This window comes from Heterocephalus glaber, unplaced genomic scaffold (assembly GCF_053883595.1).
Source record: "Heterocephalus glaber isolate CG9 unplaced genomic scaffold, H.glaber_assembly_v1.0 deba00001613, whole genome shotgun sequence".
Classification (NCBI taxonomy): domain Eukaryota; kingdom Metazoa; phylum Chordata; class Mammalia; order Rodentia; family Bathyergidae; genus Heterocephalus; species Heterocephalus glaber.
Window position 1 is genome coordinate 21,007,799 of NW_028258384.1, and position 19,524 is coordinate 21,027,322.

Genomic DNA, 19,524 nt, shown 5'->3' on the forward strand with positions numbered 1-19,524 from the left:
TTAAACCCAAAGCACATACAAGGGACAAAATTGTAAAAATCAGAGCAGAAATTAATGCAATTGAGACTAAGAAAACAATATAAAACAACAATGAATTGAAGAATTGGTTCTTTGAAAGATTAAATAAAATAGACAAACCTCTAGGCAACCTGATCAAAAAAAGGAAAGAAAAGACTCAAATCTATATAATTAGGAATAAAAAGGGTTAAATCACAACAGATCACACAGAAATCCAGAAGATCATCAATACCAACTTTGAGAATCTGTATTCTAATAAGATGGAAAATGAAGAAATGGACAGATTTCTAGATATATATGAATTATCAAAGCTGAAGCAACAAGATATAAAAATTCTAAATAAACCAATGTCAATTAAATTTACATAGTAATTTAAAAAATTTCCAACAAAGAAAAGCCCAGGTCCTAATGAATTCACTGCTGACTTCTACAAGAAATTTAGAGAAGATCTAATGCCATTATTTCTCAAACTGTTTAATGAAATTGAAAGGCAAGCAATACTCCCAAAATTATTCCTAGAAGCAAGCATTACTCTGACAAAAATCAGAGCAGGATCTAACCAAAAAAAGATAACTACAGGCCAATCTCAATAATGAACATTAGGGCCGGGGATTTGGCTCAGTGGTTTCGCCCCCTGCTGCGCAAGCAGAAGGATCTGACTTCGATCCCCGGCACCAAAAAAAAAAAAAAAAATAGTAATGAACATAGACACAAAAGTCCTCAATACGATACTGACAAATAGAATACAGCAAATCATCAAGAAGATTATACACCATAACCAAGTTGGATTCATCCCAGGAATGCAGGGATGGTTCAACATATGCAAATAAATAAATGTAATATACCACATTGACAGAACCAAGAACAAAAAAACCACATGATCATATCAATAGACACAGAGAAAGAATTTGACAAAGTTCAACACCATTTCATGATTTTTTAAAAACCTACAGAAAAGTAAAATAGGTTTTTATCTCAATCTGATAAAAATCATCTGTGACAAACCAACATCATATGAAGTGGTCAAAAATTGAAAGCTTTCCTTCTAAAATCAGGAAAAAGACAAGGATGCAACTATGACCATTCCTATTCAATATAGTTTTGGAAACATTACCCACAGCAATTAGATAAGAAAAAGAAATAAAATGAATAAGGATAGGCAATGAAGAAGTCATTTTTATTTTTGGATGTCATGATACTCAACAATGAAGACCCCAAAACACCAAAAGTCTTCTACATTCAATAACCAAATTCAGTACCATAATAGGATACAAAGTCAACATTCAAAATCTAAAGCATTTCTGTACACAAATAAACTCAGTGATAGAGAAATTAGGAAAACAACACCTTTCATAATAGCCTCAAGAAAAATGAAATACTTAGGAATCAATCAAAGGAAGTAAAAGAACTTTATATTGAAAACTATAGTACTCTGAAAAAGGAGATTAAAGAGAATATTAAAAAATGGAAAGATCTCCTTTCTTCTTAGATAGGGAGAAGCAATATAGTGAAAATGGTCATACTTCCAAAATTGTTATACAGATTTCATGCCAATACCAATATCATACTTTACAGAACTAGAGCAAACAATCTTAAAATTCATATGAAACCAGAAGAGACCCAGAATAGCAAAGGCAATTCTGGACAACAAAGGCAAGGAAGGGGGCATCACAATTCCCAATTTGCAATTGTACTACAAAGCTACCATGATTAAAACAGCATAATACTGGCAAAAAAAGACCCATAAATCAATGGAACAAAATAGAAGATGCAGAAATAATTCCAAACATTCTCTGCTACCTTATCTTTAACAGCACCCAAATTAAAATAAAAATGGATCAAAGATCTAAATATTAAAATGAAACATAATCTGTTGGAGGATAAAATTGGTACAACTCTTGAAGGCATAGCTATAGGCAAAGGCTTTATGAACAAAACCCCAATCTCACAGGAAAGATTACAAGGAATCAACAAGTGAGATTTCATCATATTAAAGAGATTAAAGAGATGAAACCACCAACAGAGTGAAGAGACAGCCCACAGAATGGGAAAAACTTTTACCAGCTACTCTTCAGACAAAACACTAATATCTAAAATATATATAGAACTTAAAAACATCAGACTCCTCAAATTTAAAGACCCAATCCAAAAATGGGATTCTGAAATGAGTAAACACTTTTCAGATGAAGAATTACAAACACCAAATAAATATAGGAAAAAATGTTAAACATCCCTGGTCTTTCAAGAAATGCAAATTAAAACAACATGAGATTCCATCTTACTCCAGAAAGAATGATTATCATCAAGAAATTAACCAATAACAAATATTGGCAAGGTTGTGGGGAAAAGAACCTTTCTGCACTGTTGGTAGGAATGTAAATTGGTACAACCAATATGGAAATCATTTTGGAGATTCCTCAAAAATATAAAAATAGGCCACCAGCTACCAGGACAGGGTGAGGAGGACCCCCCCCCCCCGTGGAAGGCCCACTAGCTGATGGCTGGGCTGAACGGAGTAGGGCTGGGCCAAGTGGGGCTGAGCGATTGCAGGCTGACCAGGACCTGCTTGCTTCAGCTTGCTCCACCAGCTTGCCACCAGCCATCAGGACAGGCTTACTGCGAACCACCAGGACAGGGTGAGGGAGACCACCCCCTGCCCCGGGCAGGCCCACCAGCTGACACCTGGGCCAAACGGAGCTGGGCTGGGCTGAATGGGGCCGAGGGGTTGCAGGCTGACCGGGACCTGCTTGCTCCGGCTTGCTCCACCAGCTTGCCACCAGCCACCAGGACAGGGTGAGGAGGATCCCGCCCCCCCAGGCAGGCCCACCAGCTGACGGCTGGGCCATGCAGGAGCCTCCAAAAACACTCCCCCCCCCAGCCTCTGTCTTTTTGGCTGTGCAGCTACTTGGTTACACACTGAAGAGGCACAGGGGACATAAAAGCTATTATTCTGAGTACCAGAAGTGAGCAACAGAGAGCGCCTGTCTCAGGCTCCCTGATGAAAACAAGCCCACTGGAAAAGTGAAGGGAATCTCTGCAATAAAGGCACACCAGACCACCATGATTGGTAAGTTGGAGGGATCATCAGCTCCCATTGGAAACTGGACTTTCTTCAGGGGAAAAGTAGCTGAAACCTGCAGTAGAAACTTGCAGAGTGCAACCCTGCAGGAGGACAGGGAGCTCAACTTGGGACTTGCAACCAGAAAGTCACCTGAATCTCATGGGTCTGGGACTAGCTTACTGAGACTCATTGACTTATAACTGCACATTGCTGCCCACATTGTCCATTGTGACAGCAGAGACACACCTTGAAGGAGGCCCTTTATTTTTTAAAGGTGATAGATTAATAACTACCACAAATTGTCATTCCCTAAGTGGTACTTGATGCTATGGTGTTGCTCATTTTATGACTTGGGTAAGGTGTTGTGATTGATCTAAACAGTTTTCCTTCCTGGTATAATGAAAATGAGATAGCCTCAAAGTCATTAGAGACTCAAAACCTAAAGACCAGCTATATCTGAAAGAGAACTCTGAGAAGCAATCATTCCATAAGGGATTTAAATACATCAACAAAGATACTTACAATAAACTTCATAATGTCAACCCAGGAACTAAACCAAGGACAGTACCAAAAACAAAAATGAGAAGCCACTTAAACAAGTCACAAACCCAGACTTCCACCCCACAAAAGGCAATTTCTGGGGGAAATGAGGTGCAAAAGTCTGATAATCAACCACCTGTACTCCCTGAACTGATAGCATGGGAAGTAAAAAAGAAGATGAATGAGGCTCTAGAAAAATTCAAAGTAGAAATAATCTCCCAGATAACTACAGAGATGGTGAGCAGAGTGAAAGACATGATTAGAGGTTCTAGAACAGAAACAGATAAAAAAATAGATGAGCTCAGGATCATGCTGGAAGCCAGGAATGCCCAGCATAAGAAAGAAATGGAAACCATGATCACTCAACATAGGAAAGAAATGGAATCCATGAAATAGATTCAAACAGATACTCAGGAGATTAATAACTCCACTGAAAGCATGCAGAGCAGATTAAGAGAATCTGAAGATAGAATATCAGATATAGAAGATAGGATTGCGGTAAAGGATCATGAAAACAGTGATTTCTTAAAAATAGTAAGACCATGAGAAATTAATTCAACAGCTGGTAGAAGATGCAAAGGAGAATAACATAAGACTGATGGGAGTCCATGAAAAAACACGAGAAAGTACAATTGACATAAAAATCTGTTCACAGAAGTAATAGTAGAAAACTTCCCAGACAGAGGTGGAGAATTGGACATACAGAAAAGGGAGGCATATAGAACTCCACCCAGCCATGATCAAAAAAAATCTACACTTAGACATATAATAGTCAAGATCTCAGAAACCCAACAGAAGAACAAAATCCTACAGGCAGTTAGAGAAAAGAAACAAATCACCTATAAAGGAAAGCCCATCAGAATCATGGCAGACTTCTCAACACAAACCCTCAAATCAAGGAGAGCCTGTTAATGGCCTCAATTCACCAATCAAAAGAAGTAGACTGACAGAATGGATTAAGAAGCAAAATCCAGCAATATGCTGTATATAAGAAACACACCTAACTCAAAAAGAAATTCATAGACTGAAAGTAAAAGAATGGAAAATGGCTATAAATGTGACAGGAACCCAGAAAAAAGCAGGTGTAGCAATCTCATTTGCAGACAAAGTAGATTTCAAACCAAAACTAATTAAGAGAGACAAAGATGGTCATTACATCCTTGTGGAGGGAACAATCCAAGAGAAAGAGATGACAATCCTAAATATATATGCATCAAATACGAATGCCCCCAACTATACAAAACAAATATTAATGGACATGAAAAACCAAATAAGAGCTAATACACTTGTAGGGGTGAACCTCAATACCCTACTATCACAAATAGACAGATCATCTAGACAAAAAATCATCAACAAAATTCTAGAGCTGAACCAAGCTATTGAAGAAATGGACTTAACAGATATTTACAGAGTGTTCCATCCCACAAAATCAGAATACACATACTTTTCAGCTACACACAGGTCATTCTCCAAAAGAGACCACATTCTAGCTCATAGGACATGTATAAGTCAATGTAAAAGAATTGAAATTACCCCCTGTATATTATCAGACCATAGTGTAATAAAATTGGAGAACAGTAACATGAGAAACTGCAAAAATCCCACAAACACCTGGAAATTGAATAACACCCTCCTGAACAACCAATGGGTCACAGAAGAAATTAAAGAAGAAATTAGACAGTTTCTACAAGTAAATGATAATGCCAGTACAACATATAGGACTACATGGGACACAATGAAAGCAGTTCTATGAGGGAAATTCATAGCAGTGATTGCTCACATAAGGAAAACAGAGAGAACTCAAATTAACAACCTAATGCCAAACCTCAAGCTCCTAGAAAAAGAAGAGAATAACAAACCCAAAGCCCACTCAAGAGAGGAAATTATAAAGATCAGAGTAGAAATCAATGCAATGGAGACTAAGAGAATGATACAAAAAATTAATGAATCAAAGAGTTGGTTTTTCAAAAGAATAAATAAAATCAATAAACCTTTAGTCAACCTTATCAGAAAAAGGAAAGAAAAGGCTCAAATCCAGGCAATTAAGAACAAAAAAGTTGATGTCACAACAGATTCAGCAGAAATCCAGAGGATCATCAGTATCTACTTTGAGAAACTGCACTCTAATAAAATGGAAAACACAGAAAAAATGGACACATTCCTAGATATATACAAATTGCCAAAGTTAAATGAAGAAGAATATAGAAATTCTAAACACCCTAATTACAATGAGTGAAATTGAAAATGTAATAAAAATTTTACCAACAAGAAAAGCCCAGGTCCTGATGGCTTCACTGCTGAATTATACAAGTCATGTAAAGAAGAACTAATGCCATTACTCTTTAAACTCATCAAGGAAATTGAAAGGGAAGCAAGGCTTCCAAACTCATTCCTGGCAGCAAGTGTGACTTTGATTGCAAAGCCAGGGAAAGACCCAACCCAAAAAGAGAACTACAGACCAGTCTCCCTAATGAACATAGATGCAAAAATCCTCAACAAGATACTGGCAAACAGAATACAGAGGGTCATCAAGAAGAGCATACACTCGGACCAAGTCGGATTTATCCCAGGGATGCAAGGATGGCTCAACATATGTAAATCAATAAATGTAATACATTATACTAAAAAAATCAAGGACAAAAACCATATGATCATCTCAATAGATGCAGAAAAGGCATTTGACAAAATCCAACACCCATTCATGACAAAAACCCTACAGAAAATTGGAATACAAACTCTTCATCTTAACCTGATTAAGGCTATCTATGAAAAACCAACAGCCAACATCATACTAAATGGTCAATAACGGAAAACTTTCATACTAAAATCAGGAACAAGACAAGGATGCCCACTATCACCACTCCTGTACTCCTGTTCAATATAGTTCTGGAAACATTAGCCACAGCAATTAGAAAAGAGAAAGAAATAAAAGGAATAAAGGTACGAAAGGAAGAAGTTAAACTGTCATTATTTATTGATGATATGATACTTTACATAGAAGACCCAAAAGATTCCACCAAAAGACTTTTACACTTAGTTGACAAATTCAGTAGAGTAGCTGGATATAAGATCAACACTCACAAAACAGTAGCCTTCTTATACACAAATAGATGCATTGAGAGAGAAATTAGGGAAACAGTTCCTTTTTTACAATAGCATCCAAAAAAAATGAAATATCTAGGAATCAGTCTAACAAAGGAACCAAAAGACCTCTACACTGAAAACTACAGCACCCTGAAAAAGGAGATCGAGGAGGATATAAGAAAATGGAAAGACCCCTCTTTCCTGGGTAGGAAGAACCAATACAGTGAAAATGGCCATACTTCCAAAACTACTATATAGATTTAATGCAATGCTGATTGAAATTCCAACAATATACTTCACAGAACTAGAGAAAACAATACAAAAATTTATTTGGAACCAGAAGAGACCTAGAATAGCAAAAGCAATTCTGGGCAACAGAGACATGGCTGGGGGTATCACAATACCCAACTTGAAGGTATACTACAAAGCTACTGTGCTAAAAGCAGCATGGTACTGGCAAAGGAACAGACCTGAGGATCAGTGGAATAGATTAGAAGATGCAGAAACAACTTCAGACATACTGAGTCACCTCATCTTTGACAAAGGGGCCAACCACCCTCATTGGAGGAGAGGTAGCCTATTTAATAAATGGTGTTGGAAAAACTGGATTTCAACCTGCCAGGGATTAAAACTAGACCCATATCTATCACCGTGCACTAAACTAAGATTGAAGTGGGTTAAAGATCTAAATATTAAGACAGAAACACTAAACTTGCTGGAAGATAAGTTAGGTAGAACTCTTGAAGACATTGGCATAGGAAAAGACTTTATGAACAAAACCTCAGTAACATGGGAACTAGCACAAGGAATCAACAGCTGGAATCTCATCTCATTAAAAAGCTTCTGCACTGCAAGAGAAACCAACAACAGAGCAAAGTAACAACCTACAATGTGGGAAAAAAATTTTAGCAGCTGTACCTCAGATAAAGGACTACTATGTAGAATATATAAAGAACTGAAAAAAGTCAGACCCCCCCAAATTTAAAGATCCAATTCAAAAATGGGCATCTGAAATGAACAGACATTTCTCAGACAAAGAAGAAAAAGCAGAAAATAAACATATGAAAAAATGTTCAACATCATTGGTCATTCGAGAGATGCAGATGAAAGCAACCCTGATATTCCACCTCACCCCAGAAAGAATGGCTGCTATCAAGAAATCAACCAATAACAAATGCTTGGAGGGGTGTGGAGAGAAAGGAACCCTTCTCCATTGTTGTTGGGAGTGCGCAGACTGGTGCAACCACTGTGGAAATCCGTATGGTGATACGTCAAAGAACTCGGGTAGAGGTCCCATTTGACCCAGCTATCCCCCTGCTGGGTATCTTCCTAAAAGAATTAAAAGAATCATGCCTCAGCGATATATGTGCACCTATATTTATAGCAGCACAGTTTGTAATAGTTAAAGCTTGGAAACAGCCCAAGTGCCTATCAACTGGAAACTGGATAAAGAAGATGTGGGTTTTTTTAATAAAATGGAGTGCTACTCAGTCATAAAGAATGAGAAACTAGAGACATTTATAGCTAAATGGATGCACATTGAGGCCATACTCTTAAGTGAAATAAATAGGACACATGTGTAAATACCGAATCGTTTCTCTAGTGTGAGAAACTGAGAGTGTAAATAAGGACTAAAGGAATTAATAACTATTAATTGATACTTTGAAATAGGAAAAGGTCCAAAGGGGTAGGGGTGGTGGGAGGAGATGGGGAAAGGAAAGAATGGAAAGGAAAAATTATGAGAAAAGAAAAAAAATGGAAACGAAGTATGTAAATAGGGAAGGGTGTAGGGGTGAAGGGCGCACAGGTAATGGGGAAAAAATAAGAACCAAGATACATCATGTACAGGTACAAGCACCCAAAGATAAATGTAAATGTATTGTATATCTAAAATGTCCCAATGAAAGAATTTAAGCAAAAAGTAAAAATAAAAAAAATAAAACTGGAGGTTCCATTTGACCCAGCTATTCCCCATCTAGATATCATCCTATAACACTGAAAAGCACCATACTACAGCAGTATATACACACCAATCTTTAGAGCACCACAATTTACAATAGCTTAATCTTTGAAAGAGCCCAGATGCCAATCAATAGATGAATGGATGAAGCAAATGAGATTTTATATATAATAGAGTACTATACTGTTGTAAAGGATAAACTTAAGACATTTTTATGTTAATGGATGCACTTTAACAACATAATTTAAAGTGAAATATGGACACACATTTTTTAAAACAAATAAAAGAAAGCTCTAAAATTTTGTCACGTTATGACTTGTATCTAGATGTCCCTCCAACGTCTCATGCACTCATAAGCAGGTCTTTTCAGACATGGCTGAATCTAGGGTGTGTAATGCTGGGATTAATGGTATGATGTTGAGATTAAGTATGACCCATTCTGAGTATGGATGGCACCACCCAAAGGGTGAGTAGCCTTGATGAAATATAAAAGTAGGCTTGGTTGCTGGTGCTGCTTCACTGCTTTGCTACCTTCCACCTGCCCTGCTCTGCCATGGACTGTTTATGCACTGTAATGCCTCACTGCCATGATACCCTGCCCTGGAGCCAGCAGACTATGGACTGAAACCTCTACAAACTGTGAGCTAAGTAAACTATTTTCCTTTAACCTGTGAGTGTCATTTACTTTGTTTCAGTAATGAGAAAAATAACTAAGACACTTTCTCTCCTGTAATGTTTAATCCACACGACATTCTTTCCTCAATACTGCCATATACTTGTCATTTTACAGTTGTTGACCTCAAAGATACTTATTTTACTATCCCTCTTGACCTCAGTTCCCCAAATTTTTTGGCTTTACCTTAAGAGATCCCAATATCAAGAACTCCCAACAACTCATTTATTTATATTTTTTTGCTTAAATTCTTTTATTGGTACATTTTAGGTATACAATACATTTACATTTATCATTGGGTATTTGTACCTGTACATAATGTATCCTGGTGCTTATTTTTTCCCCATTCCCTGTGCTCCCTTCACCCCCTCAACCCTTCCCAATTTGCAAAGACTTTGTTTCCATTTTTCACTTTTCTCATAATTTTTTTTTCCATTCATTTTTTTCCCTTCCCCTCCCACTTCCCCTACCCCTTTGGAACTTTACTTCCTATTTCAAATTATCAGTTATTCATTTAAATCATTTTAATCCTTATTTAAACTTTCAGTTTCTCACACTAGAGAAACGATTCGGTATTTACACATGTGTCCTATTTATTTCACTTAAGAGTATGGCCTCAATGTGCATCCATTTAGCTATAAATGTCTCTAGTTTCTCATTCTTTATGACTGAGTAGTACTCCATTTTATTAAAAAAACCCACATCTTCTTTATCCAGTTTCCAGTTGATAGGCACTTGGGCTGTTTCCAAGCTTTAACTATTACAAACTGTGCTGCTATAAATATAGGTGCACATATATCGCTGAGGTATGATTCTTTTAATTCTTTTGGGAAGATACCCAGCAGGGGGATAGCTGGGTCAAATGGGACCTCTACCCGAGTTCTTTGACGTATCACCATACGGATTTCCACAGTGGTTGCACCAGTCTGCGCACTCCCAACAACAATGGAGAAGGGTTCCTTTCTCTCCACACCCCTCCAAGCATTTGTTATTGGTTGATTTCTTGATAGCAGCCATTCTTTCTGGGGTGAGGTGGAATATCAGGGTTGCTTTCATCTGCATCTCTCGAATGACCAATGATGTTGAACATTTTTTCATATGTTTATTTTCTGCTTTTTCTTCTTTGTCTGAGAAATGTCTGTTCATTTCAGATGCCCATTTTTGAATTGGATCTTTAAATTTGGGGGGGTCTGACTTTTTTCAGTTCTTTATATATTCTACATAGTAGTCCTTTATCTGAGGTACAACTGCTAAAATTTTTTTCCCACATTGTAGGTTGTTACTTCGCTCTGTTGTTGGTTTCTCTTGCAGTGCAGAAGCTTTTTAATGAGATGAGATTCCAGCTGTTGATTCCTTGTGCTAGTTCCCATGTTACTGAGGTTTTGTTCATAAAGTCTTTTCCTATGCCAATGTCTTCAAGAGTTCTACCTAACTTATCTTCCAGCAAGTTTAGTGTTTCTGTCTTAATATTTAGATCTTTAACCCACTTCAATCTTAGTTTAGTGCACGGTGATAGATATGGGTCTAGTTTTAATCCCTGGCAGGTTGAAATCCAGTTTTTCCAACACCATTTATTAAATAGGCTATCTTTCCTCCATTTAGGGTGGTTGGCTCCTTTGTCAAAAATGAGGTGGCTGAGTATGTCTGGAGTTCTTTCTGTATCTTCCAATCTATTCCACTGATCCTCAGGTCTGTTTCTTTGCCACTACCATGTTGTTTTTGTCAGAGTAGCTTTGTAGTTGGGGATTGTGATATCCCCTGACATGTTTCTGTTGCCTATAATTGCTTTTGCTATTCTAGGTCTCTTCTGGTTCCAAATGAATTTTTGTATTGTTTTCTCTAATCCTGTGAAATATATTGTTGGAATTTCAATGGGTATTGCATTAAATCTATATAGCAGTTTTGGAAGTATGACCATTTTCACTATATTTCTTCTTCCTACCCAGGAACAAGGGATGTCTTTCCACTTTCTTATAGCCTCTTCAATCTCTTTTTTCAGAGTGCTGTAGTTTTCAGCGTAGAAGTCTTTTGCTTCCTTTGTTAGATTGATTCCTAGATATTTCATTTTTTTGGATGCTATTGTAAAAGGAAGTATTTCACTGATTTCTCTCTCAGTAAGCCTGTTATCTGTGTACCAGAAGGCTATTGTTTCTTGAGTGTTGTCCTTGTATCCAGCTACTCTACTGAATCTGTCAATTATCTCTGGAAGTCTTTTGGTGGAGTTTTTTGGGTCTTCTACGTAAAGTATATCATCAGCAAACCATGACAGTTTAGTTTCTTCCTTTCCTACCTTTATTCCTTTTATTTCTTTCTCTTTTCTAATTGCTGTGGCTAATGTTTCCAGAACTATATTGAACAGGAGTGGTGATAGTGGGCATCCTTGTCTTGTTCCTGATTTTAGTATGAAAGTTTTCCGTTATTGACCATTTAGTATGATGTTGGCTGTTGGGTTTTCATAGATAGCCTTAATCAGGATGAGATAAAGGCCTTCTATTCCAATTTTCTGTAGGGTTTTTATCGTGAATTGTTGATGGATTTTGTTGAATGCTTTTTCTCCATCTATTGACATGATCATATGGTTTTTGTCCTTGTTTGTGCTAATACAGTGTATTACATTTATTGATTTATGTATGTTGAACCATTCTTGCATTTCTGGAATGAATCCAACTTGGTCAGGGTGTGTGATCTTCTTGATGACCCTCTGTATTCTGTTTGCCAGTATCTTGTTGAAGATTTTTGCATCTACATTCATTGGGGAGATTGGCCTGTAGTACTCTTTTTTGGTGCAGTCTTTCCCTGGTTTTGGAATCAAAGTAATACTTGCTGCCAGGAATGAATTTTGAAGTCTTGCTTCCTTTTCAATTTCCTTGATGAGTTTAAAGAATAATGGTGATAGTTCTTCAAATGCCTTGTAGAATTCAGCAGTGAAGCCATCAGGACCTGGGCTTTTCTTGTTGGTAAAATTTTTATTACCTTTTCAATTTCACTCATTGTAATTGGGGTGTTTAGAATTTCTATAATCTTCTTCATTTAACTTTGGCAATTTGTATGTATCTCAGAATCAGTCCATTTCTTCTGTGTTTTCCATTTTATTAGAGTACAGGTTCTCAAAGTAGATACTTATGATCCTCTGGATTTCTGCTGAATCTGTTGTGACATCAACTTTTTTGTTCTTAATTGCCTGGATTTGAGCCTTTTCTTTCCTTTTTCTGATAAGGTTGACTAAAGGTTTATTGATTTTATTTATTCTTTTGAAAAACCAACTCTTTGATTCATTAATTTTTTGTATCATTCTCTTAGTCTCCATTGCATTGATTTCTACTCTGATCTTTATAATTTCCTCTCTTGAGTGGGCTTTGGGTTTGTTATTCTCTTCTTTTTCTAGGAGCTTGAGGTTTGGCATTAGGTTGTTAATTTGAGTTCTCTCTGTTTTCCTTATGTGAGCAATCACTGCTATGAATTTCCCTCATAGAACTGCTTTCATTGTGTCCCACAGATTCCTGTATGTTGTACTGGTATTATCATTTATTGTAGAAACTGTCTAATTTCTTCTTTAATTTCCTCTGTGACCCATTGGTTTTTCAGGAAGGTGTTATTCAATTTCAATGTGTTTGTGGGGGTTTTGCAGTTTCTTATGCTATTGATCTCTAATTTTATTACACTATGATCTGATAATATACAGGGGATAACTTGAATTCTTTTACATTTACTTAGATATGTCCTATGAGCTAGCATGTGGCCTATTTTGGAGAATGAAAAGAATGTGTATTCTGATTTTGTGGGGTGAAACACTCTGTAAACATCTATTAAGTCCATTTGTTCAATAGCTTGGTTCAGTTCTAGAATTTCATTGTTGATTTTTTGTCTAGATGATCTGTCTATTTGTGATAGTGGGTTATTGAGATTCCCTACTAAAATTGTATTAGTTCTTATTTGGTTTTTCATGTTCATTAATATTTGTTTTGTATATTTGTGGGCATTCATATTTGGTGCACATATATTTATGATTGTCATCTCATCCCCTTGGATTGTTCCCTTCACAAGGATGTAGTGACCATCTTTGTCTTAATTAGTTTTGGTTTGAAATCTACTTTGTCTGCAAATAAGATTGCCACTCCTGCTTTTTTCCAGGTTACTCTTACATGGAGAACTGTTTTCTATCCTTTTCCTTCCAGTTTATGAGTTTATTTTTGAGGTAGATGTTTTTCTTGTATACAGCATATTGTTGGATTTTGCTTCTTAATACATTCTACCAGTTTATTTCTTTTGATTGGTGAATTGAGGCCATTAACATTAAAGGTTATAATTGATAGATATTGACTCTTCCTTGCTATGATATTTTACTTTTGTTGGCTCTTTCATTTTTATTTTCCTCCGTTTTCCTTTAGTTTCTTGCCTTGCCTGGTGGCTTCCCTCTGTTGGGCCTCATGGAGTTGTAACCTCCGTTGCAGTTTCCTAGGATATTGTTTAGAATTGTTTGGAGTGCTGGTTTGGTGTTCATGAAATTTCTCAGGTGTTCTTTGTCATGGAAGTGTCTAATTTCCCCATCAATTTTGAAAGATAATTTTTCAGGATATAACAGTCTAGGTTGGATGTTATTTTCTTTTAGAGCTTGAAATACTTCACTCCAGGCTCTGCTTGACTTGAGGGTTTGTGTTGAGAAGTCTGCTGTGAGTTTGATGGGCTTTGTTTTGTACGTGACTTGTTTCTTTTCTCTAACTGCTTATAGGATTTTGGTCTTCTGTTGGGTTTTTGGGATGTTGACTAATATGTCTAGCTGTAGATTTTGTTTGATTGTGACTAGTTGGAGCTCTATATGCCTCACTTAACTTTCTGTCCAATTCTCTGCCTCTGTCTGGGAAGTTTTCTAATATCACTTCTGTGAACAATTTTTTTTACATCAATTATACTTTCTTCTGCTTTTTTATGGACTCCTATCCATCTTATATTATTCTTCTTTGCATTATCTAGCACCTGCTGGATTGATTTCTCATGATCCCTTACTAGTTTAAAGAAATCTCTGTTAACCACAATCCTTTCTTCTATATCTGATATTCTAGCTTCACATTCCCTTAATCTGCTGTGCAAACTTTAAATGGAGTTTTTAATCTCCTGGATATCTCTTTGAATCTGTTTCATGGATTCTATTTCTTTCTTATGTTGGGCGATCATGGTTTCCATTTCTTTCTTATGCAGGACAATCATAGCTTCCAGCATGGTTCTGAGCTCATCTGTTTTTTATCTGTTTCTGTTCTAGAGTCTCTAATCCTGTCTTTCACTCTGCTCACCATATCTGTAGGTATCTGGGAAATTATTTCTGTTTTGAATCTTTTCTAGGGCCTCATTCATCTGCTTTGTTACTTCCCATGCTATCAGGTCAGGGTGTCCAGGTGGTTGATTATCATACTTTTCCAACTCCTTTCCCCTGGAATTTACCTTTGGTGGGGTGGAAGTCTGAGTTTGTGCTTTGCTTAAATGTCTTCTCATTTTTGTTTTTGGTACTGTCCTTGGTTTAATTCCTGGGATGATACCTCAAAATTGCTTATTGTAAGTATCTTTGTTGCTTGTATTTAGAACCCTTATGGAATGATTGCTTCTCAGAGGTGTCTTCCTGATATAGCTCATCTTAAGGTTTTGAGTCTCTAATGATGCTGAGGCTGTCTCACTTTTATTATACCAGGAAGGACAACTGATTAGATCAATCACAACACCTTAGGCCAAATGATTCATTCAGCAACACCATAGCATTAAGTACCTCTTAGAAAATGACAATTTGTGGTAGTTATTAATCTATCACCTTTAACTCTGTGAATTAAATCAAAATCGTGGACCAACTGAACATATGTTTATAGTGAATAAACTCTTCAATATAGCAACTTTACCCTTTGGGATGGGGGCTTAGAAGTAGTTGGTGAGGGAGGGATAGATAGGTAGAAGAATAGGGGAAGGTTTGCAGTGAGTCCAGAGGACAAAGGTGAGAGAAGTGAAAAGAGAAGAAAAGAAAAACAAAGAAGAAACTCAAATTAGGGCCACAAGAGGAACCAAAAGGGAGATGAAGAATAATGTGTTACAGCAAAGGAGTGATTGTGAGAGAGAAAGAAAAGAGAAAAGAAAGGCAAAAAGAAGGGAAATATACAAATTTGAAAAGAGGAGAAACAAATTAAAAATAAGAGCAATAATAATAATAATTTTGAAAATAACAAATAACAAATAAAAATGAAGGTTCTCCTTCATGGTATGTCTCTGCTGTCACAATAGACAATGTGGGCAGCATTGTGCAGATATAATTCAATGAGTCTCAGCAAGCCAGTTACAGATCCATGAGATTCAGGCAGATTTCTGGGTGCAAGTCCCAAGTTGAGCTCCCTGTCCTCCTGCAGGGTTGAACTCTATAAGGTTCTACTGCAGGTTCCAGCTGCCCTTCCCCTGAAGATAGTCCAGGCTCTGATGGGAGGTGATGAGCCCTCCAACTTACCAAGTAAGGTAGCCTGGTGTGCCTTTATTGTAGAGATGCTCTTTACTTTTCCAGTGGGCTTCAGTTTTCATCAGGGAGCCTGAGAGAGGCCCTCTATCTGTTGTTTATTTCTGCTCTCTCTAGTGGAGCTCAGGATAATGGCCTTTATGACCACCCTGTACCTTTGTAGTGTGGAACCAGGTAGTAACACAGCCTGGGGGGAGGAGGGCTGCAGGCACCCATGCACAGCCAGGCTGGTTGCCACCATGGGAGTGGCAAGTGGTGAGGGGTCCTCACAGTTGGGCTGGTAGCTGGTGGGTGTGGTATGGGTTGGATGGAGCAGGGCTCCAGTTGGCCAGGGGCCTCTCTCTCCACCTACCTGGCTAAGCTGGTCACCAGCATCCCAGCAACTCATTTAAACCATCCTTCCTCAGATATTCTCCAACAGCTCACATCTTTTTCCATAAACACTAACCAAAGGCCTCTTTTCTCTTCCCCTACATCCTATCTGCCTTATCTAATATGTTGATGACCTTTTACTATATATTCTTTCTCTAAATCTGTGTACAACAGACATTGTTCAATTACTTAATTTCTAGCAACAAAGGGATGCTGGGTACCTCTATACAAAGGCCAGTTCTTTCAAACAGAAGTGACCTATCTTGGACTTCACATCACCCCTACTCATAAGGGAATCATGCAGGACTGCAAAACCCTAATCTCTCAGATCCCCTTCCCCCAATCAAAATCTGATTTCCTTTCATTTTTGTGGCTCACTACTTTGGGGAGGGTAGACAAGACATTGGCATTTAATCTTCCAACCTGACAGACCTGGATGTGTTCTTGTCAATGTAGAAGACTTTGTTGGGTGTGGCAAAGAAACTGAGGCCAGCACACCAGCTGTACTTCCACCTTATTGCCCCATCATAGTCATGCTGCAAATTCTGTTACAGGCTGTAAGCCGCCACCCTACTGAGGGTTGTGTTGGGCCTTGCAGTCATGTTGTGGGGAGGGTGGCTGAGTGAAGAGGACAGATTATTAAACCCACCCATAAATTTGAAAAATTTCAGTTTCTGTTCCTTGTTTTCAAACTCTGAAGTGTCCCACTTGTCAAACTGGGTTCTTGTCCATTTCCTGGGCTCATAAGCTCTGTCTTGCCCAACTCCCAGTCAGTTTCATCTTTCAAGGCCTTTTGCCTCACCTGGTCTATGTGTGCCTCATCCATGTTGCCTTTCTTCTCCAGCACCACCTCCAAGTCTGTGTCTGCCTCCTCCTTCCAAGGGTCTACTGATACCTTGCTCTCTTTCTGCTGCTTTTTCTTCCTTTTCTGAGCCAGTTCCTCAAAAACTGGCTTTTTCTTAGCCTTTGTTTTCTTCTTCACTGGGGCATTTAGGTTATCTCCTATTGGTATATGTCCTAGAACCTCAACTTGGACTGGATTCTTTTTCTTTCCTTCCCTAGGGCTGCTATTCATGGACCTGGAGAGCTCTGTGTGCCATAGAAGGGTGTTTCCCATCTGGTGACTTTCTTCTCCTTCTTCACTTTCCCACTGTGTTCTCTGAGGCTGCCTTGCTTTTGTTTTCTCCCCAAGGTCACTTGCTCCATGGTCTCCTTCCCCACTGTAAATCCATACAGAACATCTCCAGCCAAGGGTCCTGGATGAAGCAGGATGAAGGCCATTTTTCCTTGTATTTTTTTGAGCTTCTTGTCAATTCTAGTTGGCTCCTCACCCTGTCCAGAGTCAGGGAAGTGTGACATGGCCAAAGGCAAGGACTTCCTCTTCTTTTTTTTCTCCCCACTGAAGGATTCTGAGTGGTCAAGGGCCTGTTTCCCAGGACTAGGTGACTTCTCTGCCTGTCTGGCCCACAACATGGGCTCAGATTCCAGGAGCTCCTCACAAGGTATGCTGTGGTCTTTCTTTTTCTTCACCAGAGGCATCTTGGGTGCCTGCCCTTGGCTCACAGTCTTAGAGGGGGATGTGGCCCTCATAGGAGAAGTATCAGCAAAATAACTGCCATCGTTTATAATTGAATATTGAGTCTATGGTTCTTTTTGGGGGGAGAGGGTACCAGGGATCGAACTCAGGTCCTTGCACTTGTGCAGCAGGCAGTGAAACCACTGAACTAAATCCCTGGCCTGAGTCTCTGGTTCCTCGATGACATTTTTCTTTTTTTCTACTTTTTCTTTTTCTCTGGGGGTCCAAGGCTCAAGTCCACTTTGTGGGGCTTGGTGATCATTTCTGCAGGCCAAAACTCCTCACTATTTACTTTTGGCTGTAGATCCCATAGTTTCATCTCATAACTTAACCCCTATATTGAGGCCAAGTTAGAAGACCCCAGTCACCCCTTACTCTCTTCGTCCTCTCTGTTTTCTGTTTTAAACCAACTCAAATCAGCCTTCACTTCCATGACAGCACTCTATCTCTGCAGCCCCAATAAATTTTTCCACCTGTATGTAAAGGCTAAAAAAGGATTCACTTTTGGCCTCCTAGTTCAACCTACTTCTCAAAACAGCTGAGCAAGATGGTGCTGGGTGATTGAGTTATCTCTGCATTTTAGTGATAGTGGCTCTAATTATAAAAACCTTCAAGTTCATTTTTTCCAACATCTTACAGTACTATACCACTCATTCCTCACAGCCTATATTAACTAACCAAACTCATACTATGTGGTGGAGTAACTAATGGTCAAGTTGGAATGCCCAGCTGAACTTAATCACTGTGGTTTGGGCATGGAAGACCAACCTGAGGATTGTTGCCAACAGCATAAAAAGAGAACTGGAGGGGAATATTATGGGTTGTTGATTTTCTTGGAAAAGCTTGCTGCAAGTGGTTTTCCTGATGCAAACTTGGCTGTTCTCTCATAACAGGAAGAGCTCGGGTCCTTGCTGTCACCAGGAATGGCTGCTGTTCTCATCAGGGTTTCTCATTTTTCCCATGAGCATCACTCCCAGGCTCCAGTGTAGATTCCTCAGCCTAGTGGCACAAATCCTTCACCCTGCCAGCACAGACTTTCTAGCTTCCACCACTGGCCTTCAGGCCTTCCCAATGCAGATTCTTGGTACTGACAAGCATGAGACATTGCTGTGGACTCTAGGCCTCTGGCTGGACTCATGGAGGACATTGCCTTGGACTCTAGGCCTTCAGCTGGACTTGTCTGGGACATTGCTGTGGGATTCAGGCCTTTGGCTGGATTCTTTGGGTCTTTAGTGCATGGTTAGATTTCTTGCACTCCTCTGCATTTCACTTTTTGGATGGTTGTTATAAAATAATCCTATAAATTATGTTTCTTGTATTAAATCTATTCCCTTGCAAACTCTGACTGTAACATACTACAAACCTGAAAAACATAGGTAGATCTCTTACCCATTGCCCTCCACATATTCACTCCAAAACCCCACTCACCCCATCTCCTCACTCCATTCAAATTGATGTATGGACATCTCTTTGTTTTTGACACTTCCCTCAAAGCATCCTCTTTCTGACACCACCTCCTACTGCTCTTCCTAATTCATTAACTTCTGCAAAACTTTGTTAAAACTTTATTTCTAATAAAGTCTTTGTAAATAGGGAAGGGTGGAGGGGCGTGAAGGGAGGGCTAGGAATGGGGAAAAAATAAGAACCAAGATGCATTATGTAAAGGTACAATTCCCAGTGAGAAATGTAATTGTGTTGTATACCTACAATGTACCAATAAAAGAATTTAATACAAAAAAAAACTTTATTTCTAAAACTT

General features: G+C 38.4%; 1 pseudogene; it reads right to left on the minus strand.

The window, feature by feature from the left end:
- Window positions 1-16,599: 16,599 nt before the first annotated feature.
- On the minus strand, window positions 16,600-17,564 carry LOC101722191 (lysine-rich nucleolar protein 1 pseudogene; annotated as a pseudogene).
- Between the last annotated feature and the right edge of the window lie 1,960 nt (window positions 17,565-19,524).